The sequence below is a fragment of the Pleurodeles waltl genome, chromosome 8 (assembly GCF_031143425.1).
Source record: "Pleurodeles waltl isolate 20211129_DDA chromosome 8, aPleWal1.hap1.20221129, whole genome shotgun sequence".
Lineage (NCBI taxonomy): Eukaryota > Metazoa > Chordata > Amphibia > Caudata > Salamandridae > Pleurodeles > Pleurodeles waltl.
Genome location: NC_090447.1, coordinates 767,189,576 through 767,216,844, shown reverse-complemented (window position 1 = coordinate 767,216,844; position 27,269 = coordinate 767,189,576).

Genomic DNA, 27,269 nt, shown 5'->3' with positions numbered 1-27,269 from the left:
GGCCTAATGTCCTGATCTTCCTCACGTGCTCTCCTCCACTCCTGTTCATCCAATGCTCCATCTAATTGTTCACATATAGAACACACCACTACTTCACCACCCTCATCCTAGGAGTTAATATCTGTAGCAGTAACTTCAGAAGAATCGATGCCAGTCAACCTTGACAAGCAATCAGCCAACACATTTTATTTCCAGGAACATACTCCAACTTAAAATTGTGTTCACACAACTTGTACTGCCACTTAGCAATCCTTGGTGTGGCTTTCTCCGCACCCTTGGCAGTAAATAGTTGTACCAAAGGCTTGTGATCAGTCCGCACAATAAATCAAGTGCCCCACACAAATTGCATAAAATGATTTATGCCCCAACAACATGCTAAGGCTTCACGCTAAATCACTGAATATGTTGCTTCAGCTCCTCTCAAACCCCTCGATGCAAATGCTACCACCTCCTCCTTGCCTTCCCTTCTTTGCAACAACACGGCACACAAACCTTTCTGGCTGGCATCAGTCATTATGATAGTATGACCGCTGGTGTCAAAAGGTTTCAGAGGAATGGCCTGAGTAAACTCCTTCTTTATTCCTTCAAACTCACTGTTGCAGCTGGCATCCCACAAAGATCTTGCATTCTTTTCAATAAATTCCTTAGACTGTAAGTTTGTTCCAAACAATTAGGTATAAATCTGGCATAAAACTCTATTAAACCCATGAAAGACCTCAATTGATCTTTATTCTCCAGACATTCTCCTCAATAGCCTTCACCAAGCTTACCTTGGGTTTGATACCATCCGCTGACAACTCAAAACCCAAATAATTCACAGAGGATATACCAAAACAACACTTACTGGGACTGAGAGTCACACCCTTCAACTTCAACACTTCCAACACACAACTCAATCTCTCGTCATGTTCGCATACATCCTTACCGTAAACCAAAATGTCATCTTGAAATGCCTTCACTCCACACATATTTTTTAACATGATTTCTACTGTTCTCGGAAAAACAGCAGACACAGAGGCCAATCTGAATGGCATCAGTTTAAATTGAAATAAACCAAAAGGCATAATAAATGCAGTGTAATGCCTTGAACTCAGATGCAAATTAATCTGATGGTACGCAGACGTCATATCAAGTAAGGAAAATATTTTCCCACCCTTGACAGATGATAACTTTTCTGATATGTTGGGTAGAGGATACTGGTCCACCCAAATTTGATCATTTAGATCACATAAGTCCACACAGATCCGCAGCAAACCATCTGCCTTATGAGCCAAAACCACAGGCGCAACCCAATCAGACGATTATGTCAATAATGTCCTGAGCACACAACTTATCCAGTTCCTTCCTGAAATCATCTTTCAGTGTGAGAGGAACTTTGGGTACCTTATGGACCCTTGGTTGAGCATCCTCCTTGATTCTGATCTTATGAGCAAACCCTTTGTATAATCCCACACCACTCTTAAATATCTTAGGATACCGAAACTCCCACTTATCGCACATAACAAAGGACACATGCATGTATTCTCTTCTTACCACCACTTTGTTCAGGGTTATTAGGATCCAACACTAATTCCAATTTGCCCTGATCAAACCACCCAAGAAGACATGCATTATCCATGGCCACATGAATTGTTGCTGACGTTGCACTGTTCTTGAATCTAAGTTCAGCATTAAATTCCCCAACCACATTGATAGATTTCCCTCCATACCCTATAGGCTGGATTAGTGACTGAGATAAAGTGAGCCCTTGACTCTTGAACAGTTCATTCCACTTAGCTTCACTGAAAAGTGTAAATGGTGATCCAGAATCCGCCATCACCTGAACTTGAATACCATTTATCTCAACTAAGCAAAAACAGATCAATGAATCATTGCCATTCACAACAAATATTTCCCCTTCATCACTACTAGAAGAAGGAGAATTATTCAAAGCAACACTGTTGACCTTGTTTGAATCAGGTCTGTTGGACTTATTGGACTTACACACCCTGGCAAAATGACCCTTCTTATAACATTTAGCACACATTTTATCAATAGCTGGACAAAATTTGCATTCCCCAAGTGAGCTGTGCTGCCACATCTATAACACTCCAAGGATTTGTTACAAAACTTCTTTTCAGTTTTATGTTCTTCTTGTTCCCTTTCTTGTGTTTTCTTTTACCCGCAAGCACATCCAGACATAGATACTGACACTTGTTGTCGGAAATAGACATTTGTTCCATAAATGACACAGTGCTTTCAATCCTAGTGGCAATTTCTAACGCCTTTTGTAGAGTTAAATTGGGCGTGGATAACAAAGCCTCCTGCACTTTTTTGTTATTCGTCTTTTCCACCAGCTGGTCTTTAATAAATTCTTATTCAAACTCCTTGTAGTCACAAGAGACCACTAAAAGTCTCACGGCTCCCACATAACTGGAAGTAGATTCACCTTCAGCTTGGACCTTCTTGTAAAATTTGTGTCTCTCCAATGTGACATTTTTACACTTCTTGAACCTCACATCCAAAGACTTAATCGCTGTCTCATACTCGTCTTCCACGCAATCACCTTCACCATCAGTAACCAAAACTACCACCTTTGGAATATATTTAAGAATTTTCCACCCTTCATCCCCCAAACAGTGCCTTACAATTGCAAATTTCCTCTTGTAGGTGAAAGTTTCACCCTCAAGAGCATCCAAATACGCTTCAAAAGCTTCTTTCCACTGTTCCTAATCAGCATCTGGCAAAGCAGGATTAGGAACAAATGGAGAAGATGGAGAGAGAGACTGGTGCATAATGAACAATCTAAACAGCATTATAACGATAAACCAAATTAGAATGTTTAAATATACACTCAGTCCAAAAGGTGTGCGTGTCTATAATCATCCAAGAATGTCATAAGATGGTGTGCGTATCACCGTACGCGTTAATCTAGTCTAAGAATTGGCAGTAATGACAGAAATGCTGCACCACGCAGTGTTCTGGAGATTGCAGTAAACACAGCACCCTTCAATGTGCCAGGTCAAAATCACACACTCAAAATGGCCGCATAAATGGTGCATGTGAATGATGACCAAAACGTGCTAACACACACCAGCACGCAGAACAACTAGGTGCGACAACTGAATAAGGCAGCAGACTGGTGTGCATGTCACCGCAGCACGCAAAATCCACAAAATAGCTGCCAACGTGCGCAAAGAAACATCAGCACGCCAACACTTAAAAATGGCCGTCGTAGGTGTGCGTGTCACTGTGGCACGCAGAATCGCCAATCCCAATATGGACGTGCAAGGCCGCTTCTGAGATCCTGTACTCACGTGACGAGTGAAAGATGAAATAACGCGTCCGGCAGCAGCACGTCCCCAGGAACACATCAAGGAAAGTCAGCAAAGGTTGGACGCACGGAAGCGCGAAGACCATCTCGTAAGGAAGAAGAAGCTGTTGGTGCCCCAATTACGTCCACAACGTGGGAGGGATATCAGCAAAGACCCTCGTCGGCACTGAGGAGTCATACACACGGTAACACGTAGAAATATTTATTCATAAGTAATGCCGACCAACAGCTTCATCTCCCGTTCCTCCCATTCCACCCTTCATGCAACCAACTGTCACCAAACCTCAATCACAACTCGACATTCCTGTTCCACCCCGCATAGCGTGCGGCAAAGAACGAGACCCACACAACCCAACAAGAGGCCAGTCCCTTCATACACCCTACTACACACACCTGTTATTCAGGCAAGAGAACTGAAAGTAAAAGCCAGTCCCTAATCACACCCTACCATGCACATCTATCATCTGAAAGAGATCTCAGTGGAGAGTTCAGTCCATCCACACACACTACTATGCACGCTCATCTTCTGAGAGAGAGGTCTCAAAGGAGAGGCCAGTATCTCCCCCATACCCCATTATCCACACAGGTCATCCAAGAGAGGGGTCTCGGCAGAGAGGCCAGTTCCTCTACACACTCTACTATGCACACCTGTCATCTGAAAAAGAGGTGAGATAGGAAAGGCCAGTCACTTCTCACTCCCTTCTATGCATACCTGTTGTCCAAGAGAGGGGTCCCAGTGGAGAGGCTAGTCCCTCAACAGACACTACTACACAAGCTTATCACACTATGGAGGAGTGTTAGTAGAAGGGTTAGTCTCTCCCTGTACCATACTAAGTACACCCAACATCCTAGGGAAAGCTGTCAGCAGAGAGGTCAGTTTCCCACATATCCTACTCCACACACTCGTTTTCCTAGAGAAAGATCTTAGGGGCTAGGTCAGTACCTTTCTACACCCTGCTATGCACACCCGTCATTCCAGACAGGGGTTACAGCAGAGAGACTAGTCTCTCCCTCAACCTACTATACACACCCCTCATCTGAGAGAGAGGTCTCAGCAGAGAGGCCAATCCTATCATACACCCCACAATACACACGTCATCTGACAGAGAGATCTCTAAGGAGAGGCCAGCCCCTCCCAACATCCTACTTATACATATTCGTCATCTGGCAGAGAGGTCTCAGTGGAGAGACCAGTCCCTCCCCACACCCTACTATGCAGACCCATCATCCAAGAGAAGGGTCTCAGTGAAAAAGCCAGTCCATCCACACACTACTATGCACACCCGTCATCTGAGAGAGAGGTCTCAAAGGAGAGGTCAATCCCTTTCCACACTCGACTATCCACAAATCTCATCCAAGAGCGGGGTCTCAGCAACTCTCCAGGTGAATTGTGTTCCATTGATCCTGTAAATGTTTGTAGCACAGATTTGAAGCCATGCTTCATTTGATCTGTAAAACAAAATTCACAACTGGCTGAGGTTGTGGACCTTTTCTAGAAAAAGAATATCAAGCTAGAGGAGCAAAACATATGCATATGCTGTTGTAGGTGAAACTTGCACCAACGTTTGGTCAAGATACTCATGATTCAGTGTTGTCATTCAGTGATCAATATGTAACTTGTGACATTCCAGAAAAGTCTCAGAATAGAACTCTTAGGCCACTAGTGCTGCAATTCCAGTCCCACAAATGTGGCAAATATTGCCTACGGAGATACAGAGCAAAAGAAAATATTACACTAAGTGTCATTTTCTGTTCCCCAGGTCTGTAATCTTCAAAGGAAGAGTGAACTGTTTTATGTCTGCAGTTAGGCTGAGGTTTCAGTTACTGAGAAATCACATTAAATAGTTAGGAAATAGAATTAAAAAATACCTTAGAAATTCACTGAAAAAAACAATGGTTACAGGGATGTTATAGTTAGGTTCTGAATTTACTTGTACAAAACCATAGTAATTCAGCAGTTATAGTTAGAGATCATTCAAGTAACTATAACATTGTGCCCTAAGTTAACTATAACTCGCGCCCTCACCATGCTCTGCTAATTACCCCAGATATTGCAGCACTCATGTCAACTTCTATAACGTCATTAAAAATAAAAATGAAACATTAGAAGTCAGATTATTCAATGAAAAAACTGTGCATGGTGGGGGCGCAAGTTCTAGTTATTTTAGGGGACGAGTCTCTAACTATAACTGCTGAATTTCTATGTTTTTCTACAAATCATCTCAGAAGCTAACCATATATATATATAGGTATATATATATTTATAGGGAGAGATTTGTACATATAGAGTTAGACCATTAGACTAGGCATCCTTGGTGTGGTTTCCCCTGTCATTTTGCCTCGGCCTCCTGTATTTTTTACTGCGTGCTGGATTTCGATTTTGCTGGTTTTGGTACTCTGGCCACTTTACCACTACTGATCAGTGCTAAAGTGCAAGTGCTCCCTGTGTAAATTGTGATTATGATTGGTTATCCATGATTGTCCTATTTGATTTACTAGTAAGTCCCTAGTATAGTGCACAGTGTGATTTTTCCAAAACAATGTGCCAGTGATTCTTGTTGCACATGGAATGTTTTGTGGGGATTCAGCAAGTGGGGGCTGAAAGAAAGGGGGTGGGCTCAAAAGAAATGCATTTCCCATGTTAATTCCCATAGGAGTTTTTAACACGACTACAGCCCATACTGCTTGACGGAATTATACCAAATATGGCACAAACCTAGATTTTGTTCCGCAGACTGTACTTTTTGTAATTTGGTATAAATCCATTCAGTAGTTTGTGAGATATTAAAGAGAAGATAAATGTGTATATCTAGGGCCTCAGATATGTTGCAATGTTATTGAGATGATCACTGCAAATTCACGAATGCGCTCACAAACAGGAATGCTGTGATTGGCTGGTCGCAACCTGACCAGAAAGTTGTGATTGCCATTTTAGGTTACGAGACACAGTCCATAGGGCCAAAAAAAAGAAAAAGTGCTCTGAGGGGTCAGGTTGGAGATACCTTGACCTCAGGGGTGTGATATAGGGTTGTTTGAGGGTCAAATTATGAGTTAAAAATGTTTTTTTACCACGTGTGATATTTGTAAATACATCACAACATTCAGCGCAGACCCCCTGTGTAACGTCACAATGAATTTGCGAATATCGGTGAAATTTTTTTTTTTTATCATTCATAGACTCATTCATACACTAAATCATTCACTCATAGAAGCACGCTTACACTCATGTACTCATTCACAGGCCCACTCACAGTCATACACCCACTTTCAGACCCACTCATGCACCCACTCACAGACCCACTCACAGTCATACACCCACTTTCAGACCCACTCACGCATCCACTCACAGACCCACTCTCACACCCACTCACAAACCCAATCAGGGACTCACACACCTACTCACAGACACACTCAGACACTCACGCACCCACTCACAGACCCACTCAGACCCTCACGTACCCACTCACAGACCCACTCAGACACTGACGCACCCACTCACAGACCCACACAGACACTGATGCACCCACTCACAGACCCACTCAGACACTGATGCACCCACTCACAGGGAGACTCACACCCACTCTCACTCCCAGAGACAAACTGTCACACCTATTCTCACACCCAGAGAGACAGGCCCTGCGGCTAACTCATGCTGCGCATGGCCAAAGGCCGTGAGCGGCACAGGGTTGGATGGTTATAAGAGTTGGCTACAGGGCCTGGCCACATGCCAAGAGTGAAGTTGAGTGGGTATAGCGGGTTGGCCACAGTGCCTAGTTGCCCATGGGAGGTGGTGGTTGGATTAATACATAATATTTCAAATTACCTTAAGTAAAAAAAACAGCAATTCACTAAAAAAACAAAGGTTACAGGGACGTTATAGTTAGGAAATAGAATTTTAAAAACTGAAATTCACTTAAAAAACAGAGGTTACAGGGACGTTATAGTAAGGTTCTGAATTTACTCGTACAAAAACATAGGAATTCAGCAGTTATAGTTAGAGTTACTTCAAGTAACTATAACTCATGCCCTCGCCATGCACTGCTATTTACCCCAGATATTACAGCACTCATGACAACTTTTATAACGTCAATAAAAATATCAATGAAACATTAGCAGTCAAATTATTGAAGGAAAAACTGTGCATGTGGGGTGCGAGTTATAGTTACTTGAAATAACTTTATAACTGCTCAATTTCTATGGTTTTCCTTTCTCACTGTTTTTTGCTTTTTCTATGTGTGCTGCAATGCAGCACACATAGAAAGAACAAAACCACTGATGTAGATTGTTTAATGTGGGTGAAGGGACATCTTCCTGCACATAAAAAATCACACCTCACAACACAGACACTCTTGCACCTTGGCGCAAGGATGCCTGCGTTGGCACAGGCTGCTTAATTTAGCACCGGCGCTGGGGTAAACGCAGGGTTGTGCCTTATTCTTGTAAATACCGCGTATCCTTGTGTTTCAATACTGGTGCAGCACTGCTCATTTTGGCACAGTACTGCACTGCAACAGTTTTTTGTAAATCTGACCTTCAGTGCTGTACTGTTTTTCCCTATTTTCGTTATGAAACTGCTCATTTGTTACTCGTGACGACTTTTACGAAGATTCACAATGACCGTTTTTTTCAGGTAATAGCTGTGACCTAGAACACGTTAGGGGTAAAACTAGTAAATTCGACCAATGATTCAATAAATTGTGGAGTGTTTTTTTCATATCACATCTTTATGTGCCAGACAAATTCTGTTCCTAATTTCTCATGCCTCCTGATTTTGAGCTTTCCCTGTATGCTCACGTTTGATTGGAAGGAGTTGTGGTTACACGCTCGGCCTGACAAAGAGGAGGGGTTGTATAGATTTATCCCAGCGTAACACAATTTACCATTCTTTTAAAGTACCAGAAAAAAACTGCAAAGGGGGTGAAAACGGACTCACCACAAACTCGTAATTGGTAATCATAAACCGTGCGCGGATTATTTTCCTCGAGGTATGGCTTTGTTGCGGTCAAGGGCGGCCAGCTGTAATGTGTAAAACTGCCTCAAAAGAATACGCCGTATATTTGTGAAGCAATGTTGCCACCTTTTGTATCTTTAGAGTAAAGCTATTGCTTTTTGTTTGGCTCTATCAGAATATTGAATGCTTCTCAGAACTCTCCCCTAACTGTTCATAGCATCTCACTAAGAGCCTTTCAGCTGTGATTGTTAAGTAGGTTGTTCAAAAGCTTTCTCGAATTGATATGAGCGAGAGGACTGAGAAGACCAACCGATCCAATAGTAGGTTGGCGGGATTCAGTCCACTTAAATTTTTTTCCAAAATAGAGGGTAGAATATTGCATTTCACATCACATTTAGATAAAGAAATTGGTTAAAAATCTCGAAAATTTGAAAGGAAGTTCTAAAAGGGTACTCTTTTCATTTTAAAATACTTAGAAGCACATCCCATATTTCTGCAACAGTAAACTTGTTCTCAGCAGCAATAGAATACATAATTCATATCAGGACACCGTTAGCCACTGTTCCCCTGTCCCAAATTTGAAGTGTCACTATTTGCACACTGTCAATGTGCGCACTGACAATGTATTCGTACTTTAGGAGAACACTGACAATGCAAACGCAGAGATGAAAACCCCACCATCCCAACTGTTCATCGTGAAATAGCCATCATTAAACTCTTCCCCTAATCGCCTCTTCCCTTAGCTGAGGCAGTCACAATGTGAGAAAAACCCAGTTTGCCTTGGTCGACATTATGAAATGTGACCTTCATATACCTTGCCCACTGGCAGATGGAACTTCACCATGAAATACCTAAATATAGCTGCTAATCATTTCAAAAGATAAAGCTTTAAAAGGACATGGGGTTTATTGGGTGAGATTGCTATCCCAGGGTAGTATTGATCAATTTACACTTAACATATTGGATTAATGTATAAAATGACAATTTTCAGAATGAAAAGAAAAAACTGGGAGCAGAGTGCTCTAGAAACATTAAGTGATCAATCAATCCTAACCATACTGTAGCAGAGGGTCAAAGTGGCCGCATTTCTAACAAATAATATCAGTGAGCATTTATTTTCACAATTTACGGGGTGCCAAATACATTTTACTTCCACGTTTATATTTTACGTCTTGCTGGGAAGTGTTTTCAACAAGATTCTAACGCCCTCTGTCAATAATTTTCCAGAGTATCGATAAATAAGTCCACCAATCTGCTTTGCTTACTCAGATGCTAGGAATTAGTAAAATACATTGCTTCATGCAACTGGAATAACTTATGCTCTGTGGGAATAAAAGGTGGTTGATTGTGTGTGAGTGTGCGCACTAGTGACACATTTGCCTTACTAGGTCTGTGTGAGAGGAGCTTACACTGGTAATACACAGACTATTTGTTCTGTGTGAGGAAAGCTTGCAGTCCTGCCGCATACATTATACCTGTCCTGGGTTTGGAGTGCGTTGTGGGACACTTGCATTGCAGATGCAAATGAAATACCTATTCCATCTCTGTCCTACAGAAGCAAGAGTAAACATTTTCACTGTACAAAGATTAAAACACCTGCCTTTTCTAGATGTTTACTTGCTATTTAGTGTCTGTGCCGCAACTGGTTGGAGCTCAACTGCATGGACCTCAAAATGTGAAGCCATATGAGAAGCTGCTATCTCTGGCTTCATCTTTGCTCCACCTAGCACTACTCTTACTTCTCCAGGGCCAGTAGAAACAGGAAGACAGCAATAGAAAGTAAACTAGGAACTGTAGTTTGCACTTGTTGTTATCTTCCCTGCCTTTAATGGCATCTAGGAGGCTGTTGAGCGGCTAAGAGCAGGACAAAGGGTGATCTAGGATACTATTTGGAGTTTGTCAGACAGAGTACTCAATCCATCACAAACATGGTGGATGTCCTGCCTGCCGTCCTACAAGTGAATGATTGTGATAGCACTTGTAACATGGTTGAGTTCCTGTCCGCAAAACTGTAAATAAGGCCCTTATTAAAGCCCTGGCTGCAGCTATATGGGTAAAACAAATATAAAGATGTTTGTTTCGTAAATACTGGGGCTGTGTGCAGACTCAGATCAGAAGGCAGGTGTGTTTGCAATGTTTTGAATCTCCTCTTCCTTTTTATGTTTCAAGTAGTTGTCTTATGGCCTTGAACTGTCTATTGCACGTTTCTTAAGTCAGGTTAGGGGAAGAAGGTCATGATACTCCACAGTTTAATGCACTCCAAGAGCATTACAGCTGGTTCTAGGCTCCTGGAGATGTGGCCCGAGAGATCTCCTGTGGCTGAGATCAACTCAAGCATTCCATTCCTCACTTTGTTATTTGTTGTAGTTGTTGCCCTACGTGTAAAGTATATGCCCAGACAAGGGTCCTGTGCTCACTGTGCCACTGGAACCAAGTTGCACTCGGCTGAAGAGGCCGAAATAGGCTGGAACTGGTCTTTGGTTGCTCGTGTTCTGATCAGAGAGGAACTGACTTGGTAACAGGACCAAGGTGATTTGCATATGCCAGAGTCTAATCTGAGGTGGCATGCTAGGTATGAAAACAGCAGACAGGCATGCAGTCCAAGGGATGACCAGTGGCTGAGATTAATTCAAGCATTCCATCCATCACCTTGAGGGGAACAACTGCCAAGGTAGTTTCAGCAAACCTCCCTGTGAACTTGTGATCACCTTCTGGTCAGATTTTTTAAGACTGGTATCTGACTGAGGAACTAATTTCATCTCCTCATACATGATGGGGGATGTGACAGCAAGCTGTTGGACCTATGACTTCTACATCAGTGGAATGATGAAATACCTCAACACAACCCCGTAGGATAGGAACTGTGCTAAAAGAACTCCAAAAGAAGTGGGTTCTCTCTGCCATTTATTGTTCACCTACAGGAAAATCCCAACCAAAGACGGAAGGATTTAGCCAGTTGAGCTTCAGTTTTGGCATCCTGTATGCAGACCAGTGATTTTAAATCAGGGAAGACTGAGAAGCTCCCCTGAGTCCCTGAGCCATGACCTGGAGGACTTGGTTTTGGGCTTTGGGAAGCTGATGGCTTTGCTGATGAACACAGCAAAAGCAAACCTCCAGGCTAGCCACAAATTGAAGGAGTGGTAGGACCAGAAGGTGACGCAGACTGGGTACCATTGGGATCATGAAGTATGGGTGCTTTAGACAATTTGCACTCAAGCTTTGAAAGGCAAATAAAGAGGTCTCTACACAGTGGTCAAATCTTATGTCAACTAAAGGCACAACACAACACCAACAACCTTTGCATGGGGGTATACTGCCATGTCAAGGCTGCTGGAAATGCTGAAGGAGACCAAGAGGGTAGGGTAGAACATAAAACTGGGCTGCTGCAACAGGACAGCTGGTATTGTCAGAATGTAAACTAGAGGATAATGCTAAGCATCAGGTCATTGGCTCAAGCAGCATTTACCATTGACATCACTTGCCAGTACTACCTGTGCTGTGTGTGCTGGTCAATTAGGAAATGGCAGTTCGGTGCCCATGGCACACACACACTCAAAATGAGGGATCAGTATGACTACGTGATCGATCCCATCAATCCCTATCCAAGTGCAACTCTTGTCAACTGCTCATGTCCATAGACTCAATAAACATCAGGCACTGTCACATACATTATGAAGTACACAGCAGGAATCTCATACCCATGCTGCCCATTCCAGAGTCTACCCCTGTGCCTGTGTCACAATAGCTGCAATGCCACCATGCAACATCTCAGGTGTCATAGTGCCAAGACAACACCATTGAGGGGGAGGACATCTGTGTGTAGCTAGGCAAACACACCCGCAGAGTCATAAGAGGAAATGGAACTCTGCCAGGCCCATCAGTGCAATGCAATGTAGGACACATCTACAAACATCAACATGAGAGACTACCAATGGTGACGCCTGTATTGTTTCATGGAAATGCAATACATGGTATGGTGCTAGGACTCAGAACCGTATAGATGTATTTGAAAAATGATAGACTGGGAGAGGGCCATATTGTTATGTGTGGTGCATGTGGCATTAGCATACCAACAATCATTGCAAGGCATCACCATGCTAATGTAAGGAGTGGGAGGGTTGATGAGGACAAGAAGTTTAAAAGCCACAATTTGGACAGAACCCAAACCTAGAAGATGTGACACAGACAATTCCCCAAACTGCCCACACTACATGTGACATGCAGGTGAGGCATAGGCCTAAAAGACTGCAAACATTAATGACAGGAACAATGCATGGGAACCAAGATTACAATGTACCACCAATATGAAGTCAGTGATGTCACATTACAACAGCCACAACACAGACACACTAATTGTACAATATCTCATTGCAGAGGACGATGGCTCTCCTTTGGATCTGTCTGTCCTGGTCTACCCTGATGACCTGGATGACCAGTTGAAACCATCAGCCAGGAAACTCTCCAGGATGTCCTGGGAACCCTCCAGACACCACCTCCAGTCGCAAGGAGGAGCACACATGTAGCAGCCATCCCTGAGGACCCACCCACCACCCCAATAGTACGACTGGCCAGCTCAAACAAAGCTGAAGACTCTGATGACACTGGGACCACCTTTGAGAGGACAGTAGTGGGAGTACAGCGGGAGCTGACCAAGGAGGTGCAGGAGGGGATGCAAACTATGGCAGCCAGCCTTGAGGGTATGTATATGTGCATGATGATGTCCGCAGAACAGTCAGCAGCCATACAAGCCACACAATCCCTACTGCAAGGAGTCCAACAGGGTGTGAGGGACCTCACCACTGCTGTGAGGGAGTTGCCACAACACCTGCTTTCCTAATCTTGCATCTGCATGCCTAACAACAAGCTAGACCTCCTCAGGGCAGACATGGCTGCCTACCACAGGGATGTTGCTGCCATACTCAATAATCAACAGATCCTCCTTGCTGCAGTGTTGGCATATCTAGTTCCACAGATGGCAGCTGCCGGGAATTTGGAGTCCACTTCTCCAACCACTGAAGTGTGTGTTGCCCACTCAAACACACCACCACCACCACCATCAAGGGCAGAGGAGACAACACCAACATCAGAGGATGAAGATGTGAAACAGATCATATTCACCCATAGGAGTACCCGGTAGCACCAGCCCATGCCACGTGGGCACTGATTTTCCATTGTCCCATTCTTAACAGCATGCCAGTGCTGCCGTAGTTGGCGACATGCACTCTTCACCGACACACTGTTAACCTTACCACTATGGACTGCCATTGTTTCTCACTACTCAATTGGCAATTCATGTTCCTCTGCACTGAATGACACTTCATCTCAGCATGTCCAATGACATGTCCCTCAAACTTGCACTTGTGTTGCGTCACAGCAGAATGTTTTACACTAATGGGGTCACAAACATGAACTATGTAAATATTGCACTACAGCACTTTAAAATAAACGGCACCCACACAACCACTTTGTCTCTGTGTAATGTGACACATCTACTTTGCTGGAGATATGTGATGCGTGTAACATGTCAATGGTCACAGAGTGTCAATACCAGAGTGCAGAAATAATGTGGGCAGATATTTACGCACAAGGGCCATGACTTCTAATTCCTCTAGGCTGCTTTTGCCTCAATTTTGAAGTAAAAGCAGCACAAACCTACAAAATATCATTGTATTTTTCAAGTTTGTGCTGCTTTTGTGTTAAAACATGAGGCAAATGCAGTGTAATAATATATTTATGGCCCAAGGTATCTACAAGATGAAATTCAGTGCTGGCCACATCCCCCACAAGAAAGTAATTGTGTATGTGGCATTTGCTTAAAAACATACATGCCTCACCCACAACATACAGCAGGAATGGCTGTGTAAGAGTTTTTGGCCATCCCTGTGAGTGCTGCCATTCCCAAGGGGTTTGCAAAATGAGACCTACCTGTAGGAGGATAGCCTGGTTTGTAGTGGGTACGTTGGGTACTTACACCTTTCACAAGGTCCAGTTATCCCTTGTTAGTGAACGTAGAAGTGTTCTAGCATCTTAGGCTGATAGAGGTAGCTATAGCAGAGCAGCTTAGGCTGAACTAGGAGACATGCAAAGCTCATGCAATACCACTTATAGTTACCCAGTACTTATATACAAGCAAAGACAATACTCAGTGTTACCAAAAATAAAGGTATTTATTTGGGTGACACAATACCAAAAATATCTTAGAGACAATATTCCTTCTGGAGGTAAGTATTATACACAATATATACACTAGACACCAAAATTAGACAAGTAAATAGTCATAGAACAATGCAAAGGGTAGGAAATCCTATAGAAAGCAATGGGAGAACATAGGTCTAGGGGCAACACAAACCATATACTAAGAAAGTGGAATGCGAATCACAAATTTCCCCCTAGACAAGTGAAGTGTGTGCAGAATCACAGGGAGAGTAAGAATACAGTAAAGGCAAGTAAATTACCCCAACCCAGAGCCCAGAAAAGCAGCAGTAAATTACAGCAAGTTTCCTTAGGACACACTACACCTCGGGGCCCCTGCCAACCCAGAAGAGGGTGCAAAAGAAGAGTCCCTGGTTAGTAGAAGACTGCAGAAATGTACCCTAGGAAGATGCCAGTGGGTTCCTGCATGATGCAAAAGATGTCCCACAGCGTGAAGATTGTTCCAGATGAGATTTCATGTTGGAAGGCGCCAACAAGCCTTGGCTATGGCAAAAGTGCATTTTTCATCACAATGGTGCTGGATGGACCCAGGAGGGACCTGGGGGCCTCAACTCTATGTGAGGAGGAAAAGAGGGCTCTCAGCACTTTAGAGAGCCGTCAGGATGCCAGCCAGCACACCCAGAAGCCACAGGATCCGAGTTCAAAGGAGGTGCAAAATGCGGTTGATGCAGCACAACAAGAGAAGGTCCCACGCCGCCGGTGAACAATTCAGCGAGTTGAGCATTGCAGGGTGGAGTGCTGGGGACCTGGGTCAAGCTGTGCACGAAGGAATTTTGCAAAGAGTGCACAGAGGCCTCAGGAGGCAATGAAGACACAAAACAAAGAGGTCCCATCGTTCTCGGGGAAGGCAAGGTCCTACCTCCTCCAAAGTGTGTCAGCAGGACCTCAGGACAGTCTATGTCGATGATGTCCACCCTCTGTGTCCTTAGGAGCATCCTTGTTGCCATGAGAGGAGTCCCAGGGTACCGGTCATCGCCTTGGAAGGTGCCTGCTTGGAGCAGGGGAGTAATTCCGTCACTCCACAGGAGATATCTTTGGTTCTTCTGGTGCAGGATGAAGACAGGGAGTCCAAAGAGCGTGCACAACATGGAAACTGTTGCAGTTCCTGACTTGGAGCTGAGGTTGCTGAAGAAAAGTGTCTCTTGTAGACACTTTGTTGCAGTTACAGCCTTTCTTGGAGCAGGCTCCGGTTGATCTGAGGTCAGAGGATGAAGTAGTAGTTGCAGAGGATTCCTGAAGGAAACTTGTAAGCAGAATCTGAAGAGAACCCACAGGAAAGACCCTAAATAGTCCTGAGAGGGGGATTGGCTACCATATCAGTTATGGACCTATCAGAAGGGGTCTCTGATGTCACCTGCTGGCACTGGCCACTCTGAGCCCTCCAGAGTGCCCCCACACCTTGCAAAGCAAGATGGCTGAAGTCTGGGACACACTGGAGGAGCTCTGGGCACCACTCCTGTGGGTGGTGATGGACAGGGGAGTGGTCACTCTCCTTTCCTTTGTCCAGTTTCCTGCCAGAGCAAGGGAGAAAGGGTCCCTGAACCGGTGTAGACAGGTTTATGCAAGGCGGAGACCATCTGTGCCCTTCAAAGTATTTCCAGAGGCTGTGGGAGGCTACCCCTCCCCAGCCTGTAACACCCATTTCCAAAGGGAGAGGGTGTAACACCCTGCTCTCAGAGGGAATGCTTTGTTCTGGCTGTAGGAGGCTGGACTGGCTTGTAGTGAGTACCAAGGGGTACTTACACCTTGCACCAGGCCCAGGTATCCCTTATTAGTGTAGAGGTGTCTAGCAGCTTAGGCTGATAGAAAAGGTAGCTTAGCAGAGCAGCTTAGGCTGAACTAGGAGACGAGTGAAGCTCCTGCAGTACCACTAGTGTCACTTGCACAATATCATAAGAAAACACAATACACAGATATACTAAAAATAAAGGTACTTTATTTTTATGACAATATGCTAAAGTATCTCAGTGAGTCCCTCAGTATGAGGATGGCAAATATACACAAGATATATGTACACAATACCAAAATATGCAGTAATAGCAAAAGAAAACAGTGCAAACAATGTATAGTCACAATAGAATGCAATGGGGGCACATAGGGATAGGGGCAACACAAACCATATACTCTAGAAGTGGAATGCGAACCACAAATGGACCCCAAACCTATGTGACCTTGTAGAGGGTCGCTGGGACTGTAAGGAAACAGTGAGGGTTAGAAAAATAGCCCACCCCAAGACCCTGAAAAGTGGGTGCAAAGTGCACCTAAGTTCCCCAAAGAGCACAGAAGTCGTGATAGGGGAATTCTGCCAGAAACAACAACACCAGCAATGCAACAATGATGGATTTCCTGACAAGAGTACCTGTGGAACAAGGGGACCAAGTCCAAGAGTCACGATCAAGTCGGGAGTGGGCAGATGCCCAGGAAATGCCAGCTGTGGGTGCAAAGAAGCTGCCACCGGATGGTAGAAGCTCTGGATTCTGCAAGAACGACAAGGGCTAGAAACTTCCCCTTTGGAGGATGGATGTCCCACATCGTGAAGAGTCGTGCAGAAGTGTTTTCCCGCAGAAAGACCGCAAACAAGCCTTGCTACCTGCAAGGGTTGCGGTTAGGGTTTTTGGATGCTGCTGTGGCCCAGGAGGGACCAGGATGTCGCCAATTGCGTGAGGAGACAGAGGAAGTGTCCAGCAAGACAAAAAGCCCACTCAGAAGCAAGCAGCAACCGCAGAAGTGCCAGAATGGGCACTACAAAGTGGAGTGAACCGGAGCTCACCCGAAGTTGCACAAGAGAGTCCCACGACGCCGGAGGACAACTCAGGAGGTTGTGCAATGCAGGTTGGAGTGCCGGGGACCCAGGCTTGGCTGTGCACAAAGGAAGTCCTCGAAGAGTGCACAGGAGCCGGAGTAGCTGCAAAACACGCGGTTCCCAGCAATGCAGTCTAGCATGGGGAGGCAAGGACTTACCTCCACCAAACTTGGACTGAAGAGTCACTGGACTGTGGGAGTCACTTGGACAGAGCTGCTGAGTTCAAGAGATCTCGCTCGTCATGCTGAGAGGAGACCCAGAGGACCGGTGATGCAGTTCTTTGGTGCCTGCGGTTGCAGGGGGAAGATTCTGTCGACCCACGGGAGATTTCTTCGGAGCTTCTAGTGCAGAGAGGAGGCAGACTACCCCCACAGCATGCACCACCAGGAAAACAGTCGAGAAGGCGGCAGGATCAGTGCTACAAGGTCGCAGTAGTCGTCGTTGCTACTTTGTTGCAGTTTTGCAGGCTTCCAGCACAGTCAGCAGTCGATTCCTTGGCAGAAGGTGAAGAGAGAGATGCAGAGGAACTCTGATGAGCTCTTGCATTCGTTATCTAAGGAATTTCCCAAAGCAGAGACCCTAAATAGCCAGAAAAGGAGGTTTGGCTACTTAGGAGAAAGGATAGGCTAGCAACACCTGAAGGAGCCTATCAGAAGGAGTCTCTGACGTCACCTGCTGGCACTGGCCACTCAGAGCAGTCCAGTGTGCCAGCAGCACCTCTGTTTCCAAGATGGCAGAGGTCTGGAGCACGCTGGAGGAGCTCTGGGCACATCACTGGGGAGGTGCAGGTCAGGGGAGTGGTCACTCCCCTTTTCTTTGTCCAGTTTCGCGCCAGAGCAGGGCTGAGGGATCCCTGAACCGGTGCAGACTGGCTTATGCAGAGATGGGCACCATCTGTGCCCATCAAAGCATTTCCAGAGGCTGGGGGAGGCTACTCCTCCCCAGCCCTGACACCTTTCTCCAAAGGGAGAGGGTGTAACACCCTTTCTCTGAGGAAGTCCTTTGTTCTGCCTTCCTGGGCCAGGCCTGGCTGGACCCCAGGAGGGCAGAAACCTGTCTGAGGGGTTGGCAGCAGCAGCAGCTGCAGTGAAACCCCGGGAAAGGTAGTTTGGCAGTACCCGGGTCTGAGCTAGGGACTCGGGGGATCATGGAATTGTCTCCCCAATGCCAGGATGGCATTGGGGTGACAATTCCATGATCTTAGACATGTTACATGGCCATGTTCGGAGTTACCATTGTGACACTATACATATGTTGTGACATATGTATAGTGCACGCGTGTAATGGTGTCCCCGCACTCACAAAGTCTGGGGAATTTGCCCTGAACAATGTGGGGGCACCTTGGCTAGTGCCAGGGTGCCCACACACTAAGTAACTTAGCACCCAACCTTTACCAGGTAAAGGTTAGACATATAGGTGACTTATAAGTTACTTTAGTGCAGTGGTAAATGGCTGTGAAATAACGTTGACGTTATTTCACTCAGGCTGCACTGGCAGGCCTGTGTAAGAATTGTCAGATCTCCCTATGGGTGGCACAAGAAATGCTGCAGCCCATAGGGATCTCCTGGAATCCCAATACCCTGGGTACCTCAGTACCATATACTAGGGAATTATAAGGGTGTTCCAGTATGCCAATGTAAATTGGTGAAATTGGTCACTAGCCTGTTAGTGACAATTTGGAAAGAAATGAGAGAGCATAACCCCTGAGGTTCGGAATAGCAGAGCCTCAGTGAGACAGTTAGTCATAACACAGGTAACACATACAGGGCACACTTACGAGCACTGGGGCCCTGGCTGGCAGGGTCCCAGTGACACATACAACTAAAACAACATATATACAGTGAAATATGGGGGTAACATGCCAGGCAAGATGGTACTTTCCTACACAACCCCCCCCCCAAACGAAGGACAATAAGACTAGCCATGCCCTGATGAGTCTTCATTGTCTAAGTGGAAATATCTGGAGAATCCATCTGCATTGGAGTGGGTACTCCCAGGTCTATGTTCCACTGTATAGTCCATTCCCTGTAGGGATATGGACCACCTCAACAATTTAGGGTTTTCATCTTTCATTTGTTTTAGCCACAGTAGAGGTTTGTGGTCTGTCTGAACAATGAAATGAGTGCCAAACAGGTATGGCCTCAACTTCTTCAGTGCCCAGACCACAGCAAATGCCTCCATCTCTATGGCAGACCAACGCTTTTCTCTAGGGGTCAACCTCCTGCTGATAAAAGCACCAGGTTGATCCTGGCCCTCAGAATTAAGTTGTGATAAGACTGCCCCTACCCCTAATTCAGATGCATCAGTTTGGACAACACATTTTTTGGAGTAACAGGGGCGTTTCAGGACAGGTGCAGAGCACATGGCCTGCTTCCGCTCCTCAAAAGCTTTCTGACAGTTTTCTGTCCATAATACCTTCTTAGGCATTTTCTTAGATGTGAGGTCATTAAGAGGGGCTGCAATGGAGCTATAGTTTCTTATGAACCTCCTGTAGTAACCAGTGAGGCCTATAAAGGCTCTCACCTGAGTCTGAGTTGTAGGGGGAACCCAATCTATAATAGTTTGGATTTTCCCCTGAAGTGGTGCAATCTGTTCTCCACCTACCAGGTGTCCCAGATAAGCCACCTTCCCCTGCCCTATCTGGCACTTTGAAGCCTTGATAGTGAGGCCTGCCTTTTGCAGGGCCTCCAAAACTTTCCATAGGTGGACCAGGTGATCATCCCAGCTGGAGATAAAGACAGCTATATCATCTAGATATGCTGCACTAAAAGCTTCCGGCCCTTGCAGGACTGTATTCACCAACCTTTGAAAAGTGGCAGGTGCATTTTTCAATCCAAAAGGCATTACTGTGAATTGGTAAAGGCCTCCAATGGTTGAAAATGCAGTTTTTGCTTTTGCATCTTCTGATAACTTGATCTGCCAATACCCTGCAGTCAAATCAAAAGTGCTTAGATACTTGGCAGATGCCAGTGTATCTATTAGCTCATCTGCCCTGGGTATAGGGTGAGCATCAGTTTTGGTTACCTGGTTGAGACCTCTGTAGTCAACACAAAATCTAATTTCCCTTTTACCATCTTTGGAATGAGGTTTTGGTACAAGTACCACAGGAGAGGCCCATGGACTTTCAGAGTGCTCAACCACTCCCAGTTCAAGCATTTTCTGCACCTCTTGCTTTATGCAGTCTCTGGCATGGTCAGGCTGCATATAGATCTTACTTTTGACAGGCAAGCTGTCTCCAGTATCTATAGTGTGTTCACACCAAGAAGTGGTGCCTGGCACAGTAGAGAAGAGTTCAGAAAATTGACCCAGGAGATTTATGCAGTGGTCTTTTTGCTCAGCAGTAAGACAATCTGCCAGTACTACACCTTCCACTAGAGCATCTTGTTCTGTGGAAGAGAAGAGATCAGGGAGAGGGTCACTCTCTTCTTCCTGTCCCTCATCTGTTGCCATGAGCAGGGTGAGATCAACCCTGTCATAGTAGGGTTTCAGGCGATTGACATGGAGCACCCTAAGGGGACTCCTGGCAGTGTCTAAGTCAACTAAGTAGGTGACTTCACCCTTTTTTTCAACAATTATGTGGGGTCCACTCCATTTGTCTTGGAGTGCTTTTGGGGCCACAAGCTCCAAGACCCACACTTTCTGCCCTGGTTGGTACTGAACCAAAACAGCCTTCTGGTCATGCCATTGCTTTTGGAGCTCTTGGCTGGCCTGAAGGTTTTTACTGGCCTTTTTCATGTACTCAGCCATTCTAGATCTTAGGCCAAGTACATAGTCCACTATGTCGTGCTTTGGAGCTTTTAAAGGTTGTTCCCAACCCTCCTTAACAAGTGTTAGAGGACCTCTTACAGGGTGTCCAAATAGGAGTTCAAAGGGGCTGAAGCCCACTCCTTTTTGGGGTACCTCCCTGTAAGCAAAAAGGAGGCAAGGTAACAGGATATCCCATCTCCTGTGGAGTTTTTCAGGGAGTCCCATTATTATACCTTTGAGCGTTTTGTTAAATCTCTCCACCAGTCCATTTGTTTGTGGGTGATAGGGTGTGGTGAACTTGTATGTCACACCACATTCCTTCCACATGGCCTTTAAGTAAGCAGACATGAAATTGCTTCCCCTGTCTGATACCCCCTGTTTTGGGAAGCCCACCCTGGAAAAGATTCCCAGGAGGGCCTTTGCCACTGCAGGAGCTGTAGTGGTCCTTAGAGGAATTGCTTCAGGATATCTGGTGGCATGGTCCACTACCACCAAGATAAACCTATTGCCTGAAGCAGTAGGAGGGTCAAGGGGGCCAACTATGTCAACCCCTACCCTTTCAAAGGGAACCCCAACCACAGGCAGTGGAATAAGGGGTGCCTTTGGGGTGCCACCTGTCTTGCCATTGGCTTGACAGGTTTCACAGGACTTACAAAATTCCTTTGTGTCCTCTGACATTCTAGGCCAATGAAACAAGGGGACAAGCCTGTCCCAAGTTTTAATTTGCCCCACATGTCCAGCTAAGGGAATGTTGTGGGCTAGAGTTAGGAGGAACTTTCTGTACTCCTGAGGAATCACCAATCTCCTGGCAGCTCCAGGTTTTGGATCCGTTGCTTCAGTGTACAAAAGGTTGTCCTCCCAGTAAACTCTGTGAGAGTCACTGACATCCCCATTTGCTTGTTTGACAGCTTGCTGTCTTAGACCCTCTAGTGTGGGACAGGTATACTGTGCCACACTCAGCTCCTCCCTGGCAGGCCCCCCTTCACCCAAAAGCTCAGCAGTGTCTGCTTCCAGCTCCTCTGGTGTAGGTTCTGCACAGGGTGGAAATTCTTCTTCCTAAGAAGTTGAATCTACTGTAGAGGGAGGGATAGTAGGTAGTGATTTACCTTTACTAACCCTAGCTTTAGGGAGCACTTGGTCCATTCTTCCAGGATCCAAGTCACCCTGTCCTTTTTGCTTTTTGGCTTGAGCCCTGGTTAAAGCAAAAATATGCCCTGGAATGCCCAGCATTGCTGCATGAACCTCCAACTCCACTTCTGCCCAAGCTGATGTCTCTAAATCATTCCCTAATAGACAGTCTACAGGTAAATCTGAGGCAACCACAACTTTCTTTGGACCAGTAACCCCCCCCAGTTGAGATTCACAACAGCCATGGGGTGGCTAAGAGTGTTGTTATGAGCATCGGTTACTTGGTACTGGTGACCAAGTAGGTGTTGTTCAGGGTGGACCAGTTTCTCTATTACCATGGTAACACTGGCACCTGTGTCCCTGTAGGCCTGAACCTCAACACCATTTATTAGGGGTAGTTGCTTGTACTTATCCATGTTAAGGGGACAAGCAAATAATAAATAAATAGCCCCCTCAGAGACTAACACAGCCTCTGTGGTCTCCCTAATCAGACCAACCCCAACTAAATTACCAAAAGTAAGCCCAGCTACTCCCTTGGATTGGCTATTAGTAGGTTTGCTCCCACCACCACTGCTATTACTAGGGGCACTAGGTGTAGCAGCAGGGGTTGTAGTGGTAGGAGGCTTGATGCTTTTCTTTGGACAACTGGGATCTGTTGTCCAATGGCCTTTTATTTTACATAAATAGCACCATGGTTTCTTTTCTTTGTTTTGATTTGAAGAGGATTTGGGCCCACCACCCCCACCAGAGTGTTTTTGTGGGCCTGATGAAGACTAATTTTTAGATTTGTCCCCACCCTTGTCAGAAGACTTACCATCCTTCTTCTTGCCATCTTTGTCACCCCCTGTATGAACTTTTCTGTTCACCCTTGTTCTGACCCATTTGTCTGCCTTCTTTCCCAATTCATGGGGAGAGGTCAGATCAGAGTCTACCAGGTACTGGTGTAACAAATCAGACACACAATTATTAAGAATATGCTCTCTCAGGATTAAGTTATACAGGCTTTCATAGTCAGAAACTTTACTGCCATGTAACCACCCCTCCAAGGCCTTCACTGAATGGTCAACAAAGTCTACCCAGTCTTGTGAAGACTCCTTTTTGGTTTCTCTGAACTTCATCCTGTACTGTTCAGTGGTTAAGCCATAACCATCTAGGAGTGCATTCTTAAGAACTGTAAAATTATTGGCATCACTTTCCTTCACAGTAAGGAGCCTATCCCTACCCTTTCCACTGAAAGATAGCCATAGGATAGCAGCCCACTGCCTTTGAGGGACCTCCTGTACAACACAGGCCCTCTCAAGTGCAGCAAACCACTTGTTAATGTCACCCCCCTCCTTGTAAGGGGGAACTATCTTGTGCAGATTCCTAGAATCATGCTCTTTTGCAGGATGACTGTTTGGAATACTGCTGCTGCCACCATGGGGTTCAAACCCCAATTTCTGTCTTTCTCTTTCTATCTCCAAGGACTGCCTATCTAAATCCAGCTGTTGCTTCTTGAGCTTCAGCCTGGATTGTTCCACTCTCAATCTATTGAGCTCCCTTTCTAACACTCTGTCATCATGGTGGGTGGGTGAGGCATGTCTTGAAACAGAAGTATGGTGATAATGAACAGAGGGAGACCTGGCCCTAACAGATGGCACTCTAACAACCTGGCTAACAGAAGTAACACTCTTACTGTGATGTGAGGTAACACTATTACTGTGGTGTGAATTCACATCAGTACCAGCTATGCTAGGTGGTCTGCTAATGGGCAGGTTGGGAAGGTTCCCTTCTAAATCCTTTGCTAGGGCTGCCCCAGGGTCAGATTGGGAACCATCAGCTAATTTCTCAACAGAAGTGCCAACTCTGGTCTTATCTTGTTCAATGAGCATATTAACCAACAGTTCTCTAGAGGGATTCTTCCCTACCCCTAAACCTCTTTCAATGCAGTGACTCCTTGTTCCTTTCCAGCTAAGGTGATCATAAGCAAGTTTGGAAAGATCAACAGTTTGGCCTGTACCAGACATTTTAGAGAGTGTTTAAGGGACAGAAAAAAAAAGAAAATGTTTTTAGAACTTTTTAAAGAACAGAAAAAAAAACTTCTAAAACTTTTTAAGAACTTTTTAGAAAGTTTTAGAGGTACTTTTCAGCACTTAGCAAAGAAGTGAGAGAAGAAAAGCAAAACTTTTTGGTTAGGTGTACATATACTGAACTTGTTTTGTATATTTTTCTCTTATGAAAAGTACAATGACAAAAGTGGTAAGTAGTTGCAAAGTACTTATCCCACCGCTGCACAACCAATGTAGGAGGCTGGACTGGCTTGTAGTGAGTACCAAGGGGTACTTACACCTTGCACCAGGCCCAGGTATCCCTTATTAGTGTAGAGGGGTGTCTAGCAGCTTAGGCTGATAGAAAAGGTAGCTTAGCAGAGCAGCTTAGGCTGAACTAGGAGACGAGTGAAGCTCCTACAGTACCACTAGTGTCACTTGCACAATATCATAAGAAAAGACAATACACAGATATACAAAAAATAAAGGTACTTTATTTTTATGACAATATGCCAAAGTATCTCAGTGAGTACCCTCAGTATGAGGATAGCAAATATACACAAGATATATGTACACAATACCAAAATATGCAGTAATAGCAATAGAAAACAGTGCAAACAATGTATAGTCACAATAGAATACAATGGGGGCACATAGGGATAGGGGCAACACAAACCATATACTCTAGAAGTGGAAGGCGAACCACGAATGGACCCCAAACCTATGTGCCCTTGTAGAGGGTCGCTGGGACTGTAAGGAAACAGTGAGGGTTAGAAAAATAGCCCACCCCAAGACCCTGAAAAGTGGGTGCAAAGTGCACCTAAGTTCCCCAAAGAGCACAGAAGTCGTGATAGGGGAATTCTGCCAGAAACAACAACACCCGCAATGCAACAATGATGGATTTCCTGACGAGAGTACCTGTGGAACAAGGGGACCAAGTCCAAGAGTCACGATCAAGTCGGGAGTGGGCAGATGCCCAGGAAATGCCAGCTGTGGGTGCAAAGAAGCTGCCACCGGATGGTAGAAGCTCTGGATTCTGCAAGAATGACAAGGGCTAGAAACTTCCCCTTTGGAGGATGGATGTCCCATGTCGTGAAGAGTCGTGCAGAAGTGTTTTCTCGCAGAAAGACCGCAAACAAGCCTTGCTACCTGCAAGGGTCGCGGTTAGGGTTTTTGGATGCTGCTGTGGCCCAGGAGGGACCAGGATGTCGCCAGTTGCGTGAGGAGACAGAGGGGGTGTCCAGCAAGACAAAGAGCCCACTCAGAAGCAAGCAGCACCCGCAGAAGTGCCGGAACATGCATTACGAAGTGGAGAGAACTGGAGCTCACCCGAAGTTGCACAAGAGAGTCCCACGACGCCGGAGGACAACTCAGGAGGTTGTGCAATGCAGGTTAGAGTGCCGGGGACCCAGGCTTGGCTGTGCACAAAGGAAATCCTCGAAGAGTGCACAGGAGCCAGAGTAGCTGCAAAACACACGGTTCCCAGCAATGCAGTCTAGCGTGGGGAGGCAAGGACTTAACTCCACCAAACTTGGACTGAAGAGTCACTGGACTGTGGGAGTCACTTGGACAGAGTTGCTGAGTTCAAGGGACCTCGCTCGTCGTGCTGAGAGGAGACCCAGAGGACCGGTGATGCAGTTCTTTGGTGCCTGCGGTTGCAGGGGGAAGATTCAGTCGACCCACGGGAGATTTCTTCGGAGCTTCTAGTGCAGAGAGGAGGCAGACTACCCCCAGAGCATGCACCACCAGGAAAACAGTCGAGAAGGCGGCAGGATCAGCGTTACAAGGTCGCAGTAGTCGTCGTTGCTACTTTGTCTGGAGCACACTGGAGGACCTCTGGGCACCTCCCAGGGGAGGTGCAGGTCAGGGGAGTGGTCACTCCCCTTTCCTTTGTCCAGTTTCGCACCAGAGCAGGGCTGAGGGATCCCTGAACCGGTGTAGACTGGCTTATGCAAAGATGGGCACCATCTGTGCCCATCAAAGCATTTCCAGAGGCTGGGGGAGGCTACTCCTCCCCAGCCCTGACACCTTTTTCCAAAGGGAGAGGGTGTAACACCCTCTCTCTGAGGAAGTCCTTTGTTCTGCCTTCCTGGGCCAGGCCTGGCTGGACCCCAGGAGGGCAGAAACCTGTCTGAGGGGTTGGCAGCAGCAGCAGCTGCAGTGAAACCCCGGGAAAAGTAGTTTGGCAGTACCCGGGTCTGAGCTAGAGACTCGGGGGATCATGGAATTGTCTCCCCAATGCCAGGATGGCATTGGGGTGACAATTCCATGATCTTAGAAATGTTACATGGCCATGTTCGAAGTTACCATTGTGACGCTATACATATGTCGTGACATATGTATAGTGCACGCGTGTAATGGTGTCCCCGTACTCACAAAGTCCGGGGAATTTGCCCTGAACAATGTGGGAGCACCTTGGCTAGTGCCAGGGTGCCCACACACTAAGTAACTTAGCACCCAACCTTTACCAGGTAAAGGTTAGACATATAGGTGACTTATAAGTTACTTAAGTGCAGTGGTAAATGGCTGTGAAATAAGGTTGACGTTATTTCACTCAGGCTGCACTGGCAGGCCTGTGTAAGAATTGTCAGATCTCCCTATGGGTGGCACAAGAAATGCTGCAGCCCATAGGGATCTCCTGGAACCCCAATACCCTGGGTACCTCAGTACCATATACTAGGGAATTATAAGGGTGTTCCAGTATGCCAATGTAAATTGGTGAAATTGGTCACTAGCCTGTTAGTGACAATTTGGAAAGAAATGAGAGAGCATGACCCCTGAGGTTCTGAACAGCAGAGCCTCAGTGAGACAGTTAGTCATAACACAGGTAACACATACAGGGCACACTTATGAGCACTGGTGCCCTGGCTGGCTGGCAGGGTCCCAGTGACACATACAACTAAAACAACATATATACAATGAAATATGGGGGTAACATGCCAGGCAAGATGGTACTTTCCTACACTGGCTTCCTGGGACTGGGCTGCCCAGACCCCAGGAGGGCAGAACCCTGTCTGTGAGGTGGCATTAGCGGTAGCTGCAGTGCAAGCCTCAGAGAGCTGGTTTGGCAGTACTGGGGTTCCTTGG